Raw genomic sequence first — 14908 nt, 5'->3', positions numbered from 1 at the left:
TGGGGTCTATCTACTTCCTTAGCCTGGCCATTGATCCCTGTCTTCTCAAATACAGCTCATCTTTCACACCTCCAAACATAATAAAATCATTAAAAGAAACTTAAATATCTACCTCCCTCTCCCTTTGATAACATTGTATCCTCTCCTGAAAGTTTTCCCTGACTAAAGAGTTTCATTCCTAAACTTCAGTCAGCAGACAACAAATGGAGAAGGGGCTCTTTGAACATTTTCCCCCAATGAAGTTTAATATTGAAGAACCTGGAGATGTGAGTCAGTGAGCTGGCTAGGTATATGTCACAGAGTTAAAATGCTTGCTATCAATCCTGCCTCCGCCTGGTTTTAGTCCCCAGAATCCATCATCAAAATAGAACTAAATCCAGGGCGGGTGGAGGTTGTACTGTGACCTTCATACAAATGCCTTGACATGTTTGTTTGCCAAAACAAACACTCATCCACAGAGCTAATGAGAAACTTGCCTAACTCCATTTTGAAGACTGTACCCATTATGCTCTATTGTTATGGAATATAATAAGTTTCCAGTTATTGTAAGTGATTTATTTTAAGATATTTCAATTTTATTTAGGTGATGTTTAACAATTCTATTCATTTCTGAATTTGCATTTAATATGGTATATATAACATGAGCTGACATGAATGTAACATTTAGCGAAATGTGTTTGAAAAACTTACAGTCTCTGCACACGTGAGGCTGGAGACAAGGAATGCCATGAATTTGAGGCAACTGTAGCTTCACAATGAATTTGAGGGCAATATGGACTACAAAGCATGATTTTGTCTTAGCAAAACAATAGCAACAATAACAATACCAACAACTCCCACAAAACAAAAACAATAACAAAAAATGATGAATTAAATAGTAGCCTCTAAAAGTAATGAGTCAAAAAATAAATGAGATTATGTGTATAATAAAAAATATGAAGAAAGGATACATTAAATATGATAGCCATCATGACTAAGAAAACAATAGCATAAAATACAGTAAGCATATTTCTAATAGAGTAACACATATTAGTGAAAATATTTTCTCATGAAAACTTACATGTAAAGAATTAGCCCTAACATAAAGTTGTGTGACATTAGTGTTTACATTTATAAAAACTTTAATATAATTTATTCTCTTGTTATTTTATTTTGTAAAATCTTTGCATAAATGATTATCTATAAAATGCTGAATTAAAAACTGATGTTTAGTTAACAGAAAAATAGCTTGAATTACTATACTGTACGTGTTGAGTCACTTGTTTGTCCTGGCTGCCCAGAACCGAAATAATCACACAGAAACCATGTTCATTAAAACACTGCTTGGCCCATTAGCTCTAACTTATTATTGGCTACCTCTGATACCTTAATTTAACCCATCTCCATTAATCTGTGTATTGCCATGTGGCTGTGACTTACCAGCAAGATTCTAACTGGCATCTGTCTCAGATGAAGGATCCATGGCTTCTCTTTCTGCCTCTTCTTCCCAGCATTCCATTTAGTTTTCCCCACTTAGCTCTGTTCTCCTATGGCTCTGCTATAGGCCCAAAGCAGTTCCTTTATTAAACAATGAAAGCAATACATAGACAGAAGGACCTCCTACACCATATTCTGACTTGGGGGTCAGGAGAGCCACAACAGATGGTGGATCTAACCTGGCAGAAGAATCTGCATGCCAAAGGTACTGGGCCAAAACTTGCCAACTGCCTTGCATCGCTCCATGCACTTGTCACCTAAGAAGATCTCAGAACTCATCTCCCTTCATGTCTGGAAACCTGGACACTGAGAAACACTTCAGAGCATTTCTGATTGCTGTCTGACCTGTGCCCATGTAGATGCAAAGAAGGATATGCTTCTCCCAGGCCAATGGAGTCAAGGTACAATACTGGTGAATTTTGGGAATTGGACTTCACTGAAGTCAAGCTAGATTGCATGGCTACAAATGTTTCCTGGTCTTTGTTGATACCATCACAGTCTGGGTAGAGGCCTTTCAATCCCAAGTGGAAATAGCCCAAGTGGTAACTAAGAAATTAGTAATAGAAATTATTCCCAGATTTGGCCTCCCTATGTCTCTGGGTTCTAACAATGGCCCAGCCTTCATGGCCAACTTGTCCCAGTTGCTCTTTAAGGCTCTTGCCTTGACATAGATTATAAATTTCATTATATGTATCATCCTCAGAGCTCAAGAAAGACAGAGAGGATGAATAGAATTGTAAAAGAGATTTCAACTAAATATACTCTTGAAATTGGTGTTAACAGGGCCAATTACTTTATTACTTATCTTGAAAGGTAAATTTATAAGGAATCTTAAATGAATCACATATCTAAAGTTTTACATATGAAAAAGAATCACCAGCTCTACTTTAAATCTTTAGAGTACATATCCACTCATCAATAGTTTTTTATATCAGGAGATAGAGGGCCAAAATGGATACAATCATCAGTTTCTGTCATCAAACACTCCTAGCAAGAAAAATGCCTCAGCTAGTAAAAATTGGGCTGCTTTGTTCTTATTCCGGGACCTCAAAGAGTTTCTCATTCAACTACATGCTTTTCTAAAACTTTAGATTGTCTTCTTGGGTTTTTCATATCAAAGCTATTTGACAAAAACATCTTAGTCTAACTAAGTTCTTTTCAATGTTCTGTTTCAGCTGTGGGGCACTCTGAAACCTATGACCACATATCCCAATATTGAGCTTAAAAGAAACTGAGCTCATTGGACTAACTGGGACTCAAATTTTAAAACTTTTTCTTAATCATTAATATTTTCTTAATCATTAAGTCACAGTCTGTATGGATCCTTAATAGAAACTTATGTGTTTTAACAGTGTGACTCTTCCCTGTTTATATTTTTAACCACAAAAACTCTATCTAAACTGACATTATTATTATTATTATCATTTAGACATTATAGCTTAGGAAGGAATCATCTTCATAATAATCTGCAGGTAAAAATGCCCAGTGGAATGGGTTGTTTCCATGAGAGAAACACACTACATTACAGGTAGTGGGAAAGTCCCCCCACACAATCACACCATGCCAGATATCAGAGAAAGCAGCAATCATGTGAGGGCACAGCAGAAGCCAAAGACATTCCAGAGTCTGTGGTCTCTGGGTCTAATCTGTCAGAGACCAACCTATCGGAGAGTTTCCTCCTGGTGGGTTGACACTTTGAACTTCAATTGCCTTCTGTTGCTCCTCTGACATGGCCACCAGCAAAGACACCCCCCATCAGAGATTTGACAGGAAAACTTAAGTCAAGGAAGAAATGAGGAACATGCCTAACTTGATTTTGAAGACAGGACCCATCATCATGCTGTATTGTTAAGAATCAGTTTCCATTTACTATAAAAGCTGAATCACTGTTTTTAAGTCTCTTTTCTGGATCCTGACCTGCCTCAACCCATGATCTCGACTTGTTTTCGAGAATCCTTTTGCCCTCCTGGACCCGCCTTAGTCATCTTCCCTAATCACATGGTAATCACAATTATGTTTCTTGAGATTTTCCTGCATTTCCTTATTGTCCCATTGTCTCTCTTCTGTAAATCTGCTTTGCAAGCTACTGGTGATTTTAGTCCTTAAAGGGGGCCTATAAATGGATTCAGGGCTGCTCTCTTTAACACAATTCAGGAGGCAGCCATTACCCAGCTCTTGGGTGCACCCCAGTGAAATCAAGCTTACTACAAATTTGGCTCACATTATGGTAGTGGTCTTATTCTCACCTGGTGCAATCAACACTACAAATGAATTTTTTTAAAGTGTGATTGAATGGAACCCATTTAGTAAGGCATTTAACTCAAAACTGGCTTTTCCTTTGCTTTAAGTCTGCCCCTCTTTGAGCTGTGGGTTGGGCTTTTTTGGTGATGCAGCTGCCCCAGTTCACTTGCATTTCTGTAAGTAGCTCCAATAAATTGATTGACTCACCATGCTGTACTTACATGGAATTTCTCCTGTCTGTCAGTCCCACCCATCCCTCTCTCTTCCATAGCAACTGGCCATTCAGCTGTTTATTAGACCAATTAACAGACAATTATAACATTTAACAGTAAACATAGGTGCGTTTAAGTTACATGTATGAACATACACACAGAGAGAACAGGAATTGGGTGAAGTGGATGCTCTTGGTAGATCCTACCAAAGGCATTCCACTGTGCAAAACACACATGCACCAGAGTCAGCAAGAGTTATTTAGAGACAAAAACATAAGTAAACTGGGGGCCCAGGCAGGATATACTTCAGTAAAGATGGAGGGTATCGGTCATCTGACCTGGTTATCAGTTAAGATGACGGTAAGGTCACCTGACCTCAGTCAGATTGGCAGCAGTCACATGTTGTAGGGAAAAGCCACAATTTTTGAGCTGCAGGGATTTTATGCTTAGTAATTTGAGAGATCTAGAGGCATGATCCGCTCTGTGTCTGAGCCGCCATGCCACAAGCCGCAGCAGGGAGCAAAAGGCTGGAATTGAAAAAAGCTGCCTTGTGGATCAACCAATCTTGTCGGCAGCAGTAGCGCTGGCAGAGACAGCTTGAGGAAACTCCTTCCATTTGCCTGTGCACTGACAGTAGTTAGAAAGCGTTCATAAAAGTAGAGCCAGCAGGACACTGGCTGAGTGAGGGTAGGAGCCAAAGAAGTAGAGTATTAAGGCCTGTGGTTTTAGGGCCTCTAAAAGGCTTTCATCCCAGAGGTAATGGACATGGATGGCTTTCTACCTGTGGCTGAAACCGTGAAAACCCATAAAAAACGGCAACATCACAAGGCGCACAGGGAGACATCTCTCTGCTGTAGGTAGGGTGTGAATCTGCATGTGAACATTGCAGGACCTGTGGGAGATCATCCCCACCCATGAGTGGGATGTTATAACCTGGTTGGATCAAATCAGAGTGACTCAGAAGACAGAGAGGACAGAGGCTGCTCTGAGTGGCCTTTTACAGTGAGGGGAAAAAAAGAAAAGAAAGAAAAGGAAAACAAGAGAAAGGAGAATCTGAGGGACCCTGGGCCCCCAGTTGTGGGTGGATTGGCCCCGGGCTGTTCCAAACACAATTTTAGCTAAGGGAAGCAATCCAGAGATGAATGTCAGTGGAGGACTCAACGCCCATTGTTGGGGGCCATCTCCTCATTTCTAGGAACACCAGAAGACTGCCGGGAGCTTACCAGTCAATTTCTTGGTTTTAAAGAAATGGTTAAGCTGAACAGAATAGGGGAAAATCACCAATTGAAGCTGGTGATGTGCATAGAAATCATGCTTACACATATGGAACATGTGGTTGTTGTGGAAAAAATACCTGGTTCCAGATCCTGACCCCGGAAGAGGGGCTCAGGGTAGTAGAGCCTCCTAAGTCTCATGGCACCAATAAAAAATGCTGTGGATTTCTAGTAACTACAGTGGGCAGCTGGCCATGAGACCATGTCACAAGTCCCTGAGTAGGGGCAGGCAGCAGGCTTCAGAGCAGCCAATCCCAGGCAGGAATGGTGTACAAGACCATGCCACAGGTCTCTGAAGGTGGCTGGTCCTGGGAGGTGGACAAGAGACAAAGACATGGATAGGCACACCATACAGGGTGAGGTTGGATATTTGTTTAGTGAGTTATGGATGGGAAAGGAAAAAGGGGAAAAGAGGGGAGAAAGAAAGAGACAGACAGACAGACAGACAGACAGACAGAAAGGGGGAAGGAGAGAAGTGGGGATATGCAGAAGCTGCCTCTTATAGAGGTAAACAGAAGAGACTCAGGCTGTAAGCAGGAAGGAAGATCTGCCTGCCTCAGTGGATGGGGGAGGGAGTGGGCATGGCTTATCTCTTAAAGAGACAGGGCAGACCATTATACTAGTGATATAGATGGTTGTAAGCTGTGATATGGGTGCTGGGAACTGAGCCAGGTTCTCTGAAAAAGCAGGAAGACACTTAATCCCTGAGCCATCTGTTCATCCCGAACATACTACCCTTAATACTTACAATAAAAGGCAAGTTGAATGTTTAAGCAGATATCAGAATCAACACTTTAGTATTCTGTAGTAATCCTCTGATGTCGTGTGTAACTTGACATGGGTGTATGGGTTCATATGAGTCAGAGACACAATGAGAATGAAGTTAGCATCTGTGGCTGCAGGGGGCTCAGTCTTGGTGAACTGAAGCCTTACCCTTTGCTTCTTGACATTTTTATTTTTTTCCTATACTTACACTTTAACTAGGAGATTTCCATATCTCAAAGCAAACTGATTGAAACGTCTCATAATACAAGGCCAGGTACAAATACCTGATTCATGAGGTACCAAGGTTTTCCAGGTTTCCTCTAAACCAAGTTTTGCATAGGCTTTGTATCCATGGGAAACTCTCAGTCAAAATTCACATAGAACAACACAAGGTATTTATAATACAAAAGAAGGACTAGGGACTGTGTGAAAACTCCAGAGCCAGTCCAATCTAACCCAGCAGGGTTTCATGACTAGTGGAGGTTACTTGCATCTGTTGCCAGGCCAAAAGAACATTATACCACACCCTGGCCAGAGGGGAGACATTTTAAAAGGCCATTAAGTCCCTTTTTGGTTACCATACTATTGAAATCAAAACCCTAAAACAATGGATGCAAAAATTCATTGGTTGAAGGAGAGAAAAATGAAAGAGCCTCAGTACTGTAGCATCAGAGGAGGCACTTACCTCTGAGGAAGAGATTTCCCACAATTCTCAGTTTAGTTCCCACTTAAATTTACACAAGCACATGTCCAGGCTTCTGTTTCTTCTTTTCTATAAATTCATAACTTTGCTACTGGGAAGGGGCAGATAATGTAGAAGCCTTTCTCTTCCTGATTTAGCCAAACTGTAAATAAACCCATTTTCCCTTTCCAATTTCGTAGTTTCTCTTCATTAGAGGAAGTAGTAGGGTTTATAGACACAGGTTACTGATACCAGTTTGGACACAGCCACAGGACATAGCACCTGGCTTGCTGATGCCTATATGTGGAAGTTTCTGTCCCACCAGCAACTCCCAAATAAACACACAGAGACTTAATATTACTTATAAATGCTTGTCCAATAGCTCAGACTTATTACTAGCTAATTCTTAGACTTAAATTAACTCATATTTCTATCCATGTTTGGCCACATAGGTCATGGCTTGTTACCTCATTTTCTGCATGTCCTGATTGCTTGGAAGCTGGCTGGCATATCTCTACTCCTCTTCATCCCAACATTCTCTCTGTCTCTGCCTGTCCCATCTATACTTTCTGTCTGACTTCGGCCTGTAAGGTTTTATTAACCAATGAGAATAATACATATTCACCATGTACAGAAAGATTACTCCACAGCATTTCTTCCTTTTTGTCTAATTAAAAAAGAAGGTTTTTAACATAGTAAAACTATATGTAACAGAATAATTATTAAACAAGAATTACAGTTAGAATATTCAGTCCATTTGTATTTGACAAAATTAGAGAAAATATTTTACTGTTTATCTTATCTTTGTGACTCCAAAGATTTATATTTAATTTACCTTTCATCATCACTAAGTAAAACTATACCCATCTTTACTTCAACTTCATCAAAGACCCAAAAGAATGGAATGTTACCTAATGACAGGACATCAGGCTGCCTGGACAGTCATTCCTAGTTCTTCTGTAACATTGGAGCATCCATTTGCCCATAGGCCTAGTACGTGTGACAGACTTTTCTCAGAAGCAGGAAATTTTGAAAGACTGTCCTACCTTCTCTTGGCAAAGTTTGGTAGTTACCTTTTTTGTATCCAGATGTTCCATTTGGGACAGTAACTGTCAGCAGTTAAGGCAAGAGAAGTTTCTTTGCCCTCATGAGTAGCTTTTGCCATAAAATAAAAAGACTCCCTATGGAGTTTTTTTAATGTCCATTATTTTTTCTGTAGTAGATTTGTGCTGCCAAGTATAGATGTATCTATCTCACTGTTATGAAAAGTTTTAGGTTATTAAGTATATTGAATATCATATTCTGTAGTTCTTTGAAAATTTTGAAGACCATCTTTCTAAATATATCTGTTTATGACCTCAAAAATGCACCTAATGTAACTATAAGTTTGACTATTATAGATGACTGTAGTGCCTGTACTATGGGAGGGTATGCAAGCCAGGAACTAAGCTGAAGATTTCAAAAACATACACACACACAGACAGACAAAGACACAGAGACACAGGTCATCCTTGATTCAAGAGTGCCAAGTTTATTGTGCTCCAGGGAAGCTTATATAGGGATCCTTAACTGATAGCCACATCCAGCTCTTGGGATCTTTCAGCTGCAGACCTCATCAGAATCCACTGCCCTGCCATCAAGGTTTCATGCTCAGAGCAGCTTCAGGCATAAGTGTTTGCTCAGTTCACTTCATCAGGCAAAGAGTCTGAGGCAGACAAAGAAACTCAAGGGGCCAAGGGTCTGCAGTCCCTAATAGATGACTAACTCCTAACCTGCATTTTTAAATTATACATTATATTTTTAAATGAGTTGTATGAGCATAATATTCCAAACAAAAGTAAAAACATATATACAGCATAGCTGAAATAACATTAAATTTGTACCAAAAAACTAAAATTCATACCCATGTAAAATATTTAAGATTAATGTTGTTTTTTGGATTAAAGTAGATTTAATAATCTACCCTTTTATTCTATCATTTCTATATCCCCCCTTTTTCTTTTTAGAAAGAGATCCTTGAATCTAATCTCCCTTTTTAGAATGTTTCCTGACCATTACTAATAACAACTTGCACCTCACCTTCCATTACATGATAATAAACATCCATAACCCATTTGGGGGAATACGGGTGAAATTCTCTAGACTACTTCCTGTTAATTGGGGGCACTGATACTCTTTGGGGGATCCTGAGAAAATTTAGGATTATGGTCATGTCCTGACTGGAGTATTCTGTGAGACTGGCTCATTTCAGCGAGTTGCTTTGAAGCTGTTCTGGATGTAGAACTCAGAGGAACTCTGAGATGTTGGATCATCTGGGCCATCTACCCCCATCAGAGATTTTTCAGCAGGGGGGTCTTCCTTGATCAAACCTGATTTTTCTTAACCAGGAATGAATCCACAGCCTCTCATTTCCTATGGAAACAAAAGCATAACTTCTATCCCAAAGTAACACATCTTTCAATTTAAATTTTGAGGTCAAGACACATTTAAAATATGTAGGTTCATTGAATCTATCAGTTTTCATAAACCAGTGTCTTTTTTATCAGTTATCATTGTTCATTAACAGTCAAAAATCTAAAGACAGTATAGCATGTAGGATTCAAACTCTCCCTATTTTCTTATCGTTATATATGTTTTCAAATTTTTATTACTCTATTTTAAAGACTTTATTCTAAAACTATATTTTTAATCTAAGACCGTGTATGTTCTTTTTCCTGTCTCCGTGTTTGAGGTGTTACAGTCACTTGGATTCACCTTGGGTCACTTTGCAGTACCAGTGAATGTGAGATAAATTATCTCCCAAATGTGACCTTGAATAAACTTGAGGTATGGCTCTAATTATGTATTAGTGCAGAAGGCTGAGATTCTTAGATAACTTATTTCTTCCATTTGAGTTTCAAAAATTTGTGAAGAATCTGTATTGTAATTTATGCATGTATAGAAAATAACTAAATATACTATGACTTGATGGTCCTTAAGAAAAATACTAGATGATTAGTTTTTCTTTTATGATCTAAGAGCACATTGATTAAATTTAACTGTTTGTGTTTATGACAATTGAGTTGATGAAGGCATAAATTTTGGTGACTGAGTTCCATTAAAGGTCAGTCTATATGAGACTCCAATGAGATAGTTATTGCTTACCAACCCTGTACATTTAGCAGGAGAAGGCTTGTGAGCACCAAGGACAACAAGTCTTGCATTCTTTCTGGGCAAGCAGTTCATGTGATGTGTCAATCACTTTCCCCACTTCTGTGATAAAATATCTGATAAAGCCAGTTTAAGGGACAAGGGTCTTGATTCAGCTGAACATCATGGTAGACTTCCCAGGTACAGTTAGCACAAAAGCTTGGAGATTTCGTCTCACAATAATGAATAAAATAATATATATTCTTTCATTAGAGGCAGAATTAATACACATTGTATTTAAAAAGGACACACATTCTTCTTCCATGCTTTGTCCTAAGCTAATAAATTTCAAAAAATAATTTCTTCTTCAGAGTATAAAAGCCCTTAAAGAAATGCCTTCACTCTTCTGTTTGATATAGTACTGTTTACCAAAGGCAAGATATGAATAGAGTGAGCCCATGTTCTAGCAAAAGAAAAAATGGTGTTTTGTTCCAATAGCTTGGTTGCACCAATGCCCCTTTCTTTCTATTAGATTTTACTTGTAGATGGTACCCTTGGCTGAACTATGATAAAACCACTCGGAGCTTCTTAATTACCATTCAGTCCACAGTGCTACTTGTTGCACTATTCAAATAGAATGAAATGCCAAGACACTTAACTTGACCAGACTTTTCTTCTCCCACAAAATTCCTGAAATGTTAATTGACATTAGGGGGAACAAACATTGGACTGTCAAACACCTCCTCTTAAAGTCGACCAAAGAAAGGTATTGCCTATTCCTCTGTTAGCTTTCCCCATGCTTACCCTACTTTTCAGCTCTGTGCTTTCATCCAAATGAAATAATATTCCTTTGTTGACTAACCTGAGGTACTTTTGAGCCTTATGGCCACAGCAGCAAGAATCCAAACTGCAGCAATGTTTTGGCTCATTGTTTCACCACTCTTTCTCCCTGTTGCAATAGTTTGATTCTCAATAAACTTTGTTTTCAAGAGCAAATTTTAGGTTTACAGAACAAATACATAGAGACTAAGGAGTTTTCATATACTTCCCTGATTTTCCCGTGATTTTTCTCTAACATTTCTCTGGGGGTATATATTCATGTGTATGGAGGCCACTGACAAATATCAGGTGACTTCTTCAAGAACTTTCTCCTCAGATGCTTGAACTCATTGGCACAGGAGACCACTTCCTAAATATAACCCCAGCAGCACAGACACTGAGAAAAACAATTAATAAATGGGACTTCCTGAAACTGAAAAGCTTCTGTAAATCAAAGGACACGGTCAACAAGACAAAATGACAGCCTACAGAATGGGAAAAGATCTTGACTAACCAAGTCAGAACTAAGTCTGATCTCCAAAATACACAGAGAACTCAAAAAATTGGTCATCAAAAGAACAAATAATCCAATTTAAAAATGGAGTACAGACCTAAACAAAGAACTCTCAACAGAGGAATCTAAAATGGCTGAAAGCAACTTCTGGAAATGTTCAGCATCCTTAGTCATTCGAGAAATGCAATCAAAACAACTCTGAGATTCCATCTTACACCTGTAAGAATGGCCAAGATCAAAAACACTGATGACAACTTATGCTGGAGAGATTATGGGGTAAAAGGACCACTCCTGCATTGCTGGTGGGAGTGCACACTGATGCAGCCCCTTTGGATATCAGTGTGGCATCAGAAAATTAGGAAACAGCCTTCCTCAAGACCCAGCAATATCACTTTTGGGTATATGCCCAAAGAATGCTCAATTGTGCCAAAAGGATATGTGCTCAACTATGTTCATAGCAACATGGTTTGTCATAGCCAGAACCTGAAAACAACCTAAATGGCCCTCGACTGAAGAATGAATAAGAAAAATGTGGTGCATTTTCACAATGGAGTACTGCACAGCAGAAAAAAAATAATGACATCTTGAAATTTGCAGGCAAATGGATGGAGCTAGAAAACGTGTTGAGTTAGGTAACCCAGACCGTGAAAGATAATTATCATATGTACTCACTCATAAGTGGTTTTTAAACATAAAGCAAAGAAAATCAGTCTAGAAATACAATCTCAGAGAACCTAGACAATAATGACGACCCTAAGAGAGAAATACATGGATCTAGTCTATATGGGAAGTAGAAAAAGACAAGATCCCCTGAGTAAATTGGGAGCATGGGGACCATGGGAGAGGGTTGAAGGAGAGGAGAGGAGAGAGGCAGGGAGGGGAGCAGAGAAAAATGAAGAGCCCAATAAAATAAAATAAAATAAAAAGAAAGTCAAAAATAAAAAAAAATTTCTCCTCCTCTTCATCATCACCATCACCATCATGTGTGTTTGTGTGTGTGTGTATGTGTGTGTGTTGTATGCACACTGTGTATGCTGCTGTGGGCAGAACTTTCAGAGTGTGGAAGGGCAACTTTGTGTAGTGTGTTTTTTCCTTGCTTGGCAGGCCATTTTACCCACTAATCCATCCTACTGGCTGTCCACCTTATTATTATTTTAAGACAAAGTCTCTCACTGAACTGTCAAGGTCACTTGTTCAGCTAGATTGCTGAGTCAGCAGCTGCCAGGATCTGCCTGTCTTTGCCTCTCCAGTGTTGGGGTTACTGGCAGTGCATAGCATGACATGGTGAGATGGTGTACCTGGCTCTTGTAATGGGCTCATTTTCCTGATAAATAGCCCATTCCTTTTATAACTTACAATCCATTAATCCATGAGTGGATGAAACCGTTCATGAGGGCTCTGCCAATTACATTACAGATGCTCAACTGCTATATCTTAGGGACACCTGAACTTGGCGGGGGCAGGGATCTAAATCACAGTAGTTCTTTAATGCACTGCAGAACAACAACAACAAAAAGACATCATACATACATAATGGATCAGATGAGTCACATTCTCCCACATGAATTGGAGACTCAGGTGTCTCCTTTGAAAAGAAGTCACTAGTCTGAGAAAACCAGACCACAAGCCAAATCTTCTCTCTGTAAATCTCTAGATTTAGTACCTGTTAGAATGTGCCTATTCTACCTGATGATGGTTAGATCACCTGTAGGGTCTTTTCATTCTAGGCAACCAGGAGAAGATGACAGAGGGCAACCACCCATAAGAATGAGGCCACTGATCTGAGTTCAGAAAACTCCTTGTTAAAGATTACCTTCGATACGAAACTTCAAAATGCTGAGCATGGTCGCACATGCCTTTAATTCCAGCCCTCAGGAGGCAGAGGTAGACAGTTCTCTGACTTTGAGGTGAGCCTGGTCTACAAAGCAAATTCCAAGACCTCCAGGGCTATGATATTTTCTGAAGAAAAATGAAATGAGATCAACATCTTTCATTGCACAAAAATAATTTGCAATGGATCTAAGACCTTAATTTAAGCACGAAATACTAAAACTCCTAGGGGAATCACAGGTGATCCTTATCAAGACTTCAGGTTAGGCAAGAACGTGCAGAACAGAGCTGCAGTCGCACAGGACTCAGTCCCAAGCGTCAACATATGGAACTTCACAGAATTTCAAAGCTTCTGCACAGCAAAGGAAGCCATTAGCAGATCACACAAACAGCCCACACAATGGAAGAAATATTTTACTCCTATACTTCAGACCTGGGGCCAGTATTCAGAATTTGCAAAGAATTACAGAAATCAAATACGAAGGAAACAAAATCACCCCATGAGCAACTGGGCTAATGAAGCAAACGGGTTGGTTTACAGAAAATGTACAAAAAAAAAATTAGTTTTAAAATTGTACAACATCCCTAGTCCTCAAAATATGCACGTAAAAACTGCTTTGAGGACTAGGTCAGAATGGTGAGATCGAGAGATCTGGCAACAAATGCTGGAGAGGGTAAGAGAGAAACACTTCTTCACTACTGGTGGGCATGCAAACTAAAACAACTATTCAGGAAATCAGTCGCTGCGTGCCTCAAAAAGAATTCAAAACAGAACTACCCGATAGCCATGGGAATATACCCAGAGGACTCCATATCCTACCTCATAGCCATGGGAATATACCAGACAACTCCATATCCTACCTGATAGCCATGGGAGTATACCAAGAGAACTCCATACCCTACCTGATAGCCATGGGAGTATACCCAGGGGACTCCGTATCCTACCTTAGAGATATTTGCACATCCATGTTTATTGCTTCTGTATTTACAACAGCAAGGCAATGGAAACAACCTAGATGTCCATGAGCAGATGAATGGGTAATGAAAATGCAGTACTTATACAAAACAGAATATTGTAGAGCTGTAAAAAAATGAAATCATGAATTTTGTAGAAAAAAATAAATGGATTTAGAAAGTGTGTGTGTATACACACACACTTATGTAACAATGATTATTGAATAAAGAGGCCATGTATTTGAAAAAGAGCAAGGAGGGGTATATGGGAAGATTTGGTGGAAGGAACTGGAAGGGAGAAATGGTGTATTTATAGCATAATATCAATAATATAAAAAATAAAACATAAACTTTTAAACATGATTTTTTTCTCATATTCAGATACAACCTATTGTGTGTGTGTGTGTGTGTGTGTGTGTGTGTGTAAACAGCTGTAAAGAAACTAAGGAAGCATAATGGGTGGTGAGGAAGGACAGAATGGAGGCAGAAGGGCACGAGTCATGAAAGAGATTACAAAGCTTATTGGTTTTCATTTTAACTCTTTCAAAGCTTTTGCTTCCTTTCTTTTTTTGTGGTAGATAAATACATAACAGCATAACTGGCAGCGAAAGTGTAAAACCCGAAGTGAAGCTCGCTGGCTTCAGAATGGCCATCCTAACTGCATAGATGTTCCTGGGAGGCAGAGGCCGAGACGGGACAAGCGTCTGAGTGGCTTCTTTACGCCAGCTGTATAGTGGTCTTATTTGTGAATTCATTAAAGTTATGTTTTTTATAGTTGAAAAAAGAAGAAACAGTTGATGAAACAGTTGAAGAAGGCAGGACTGTCAGGCCATCACAGAGCATGTGTTGTGGCGAATAGAAGGTTTTTCCAAGAAATTTTGTGAAGGGTTCCCTGAGTAGAAGACCTATGCTCTTAGCTGCCATCTGTTACTTTGGGACATATTCTCCACTAAATAAAACTTCCTAAAAATGCACAAGCACACAGAGCTTTCCTTTAAAAAAAGACTCATCA

Source organism: Chionomys nivalis, chromosome 8, assembly GCF_950005125.1.
Source record: "Chionomys nivalis chromosome 8, mChiNiv1.1, whole genome shotgun sequence".
Taxonomy (NCBI): Eukaryota; Metazoa; Chordata; class Mammalia; order Rodentia; family Cricetidae; genus Chionomys; species Chionomys nivalis.
Note: the sequence above shows the minus strand (reverse complement) of the source record.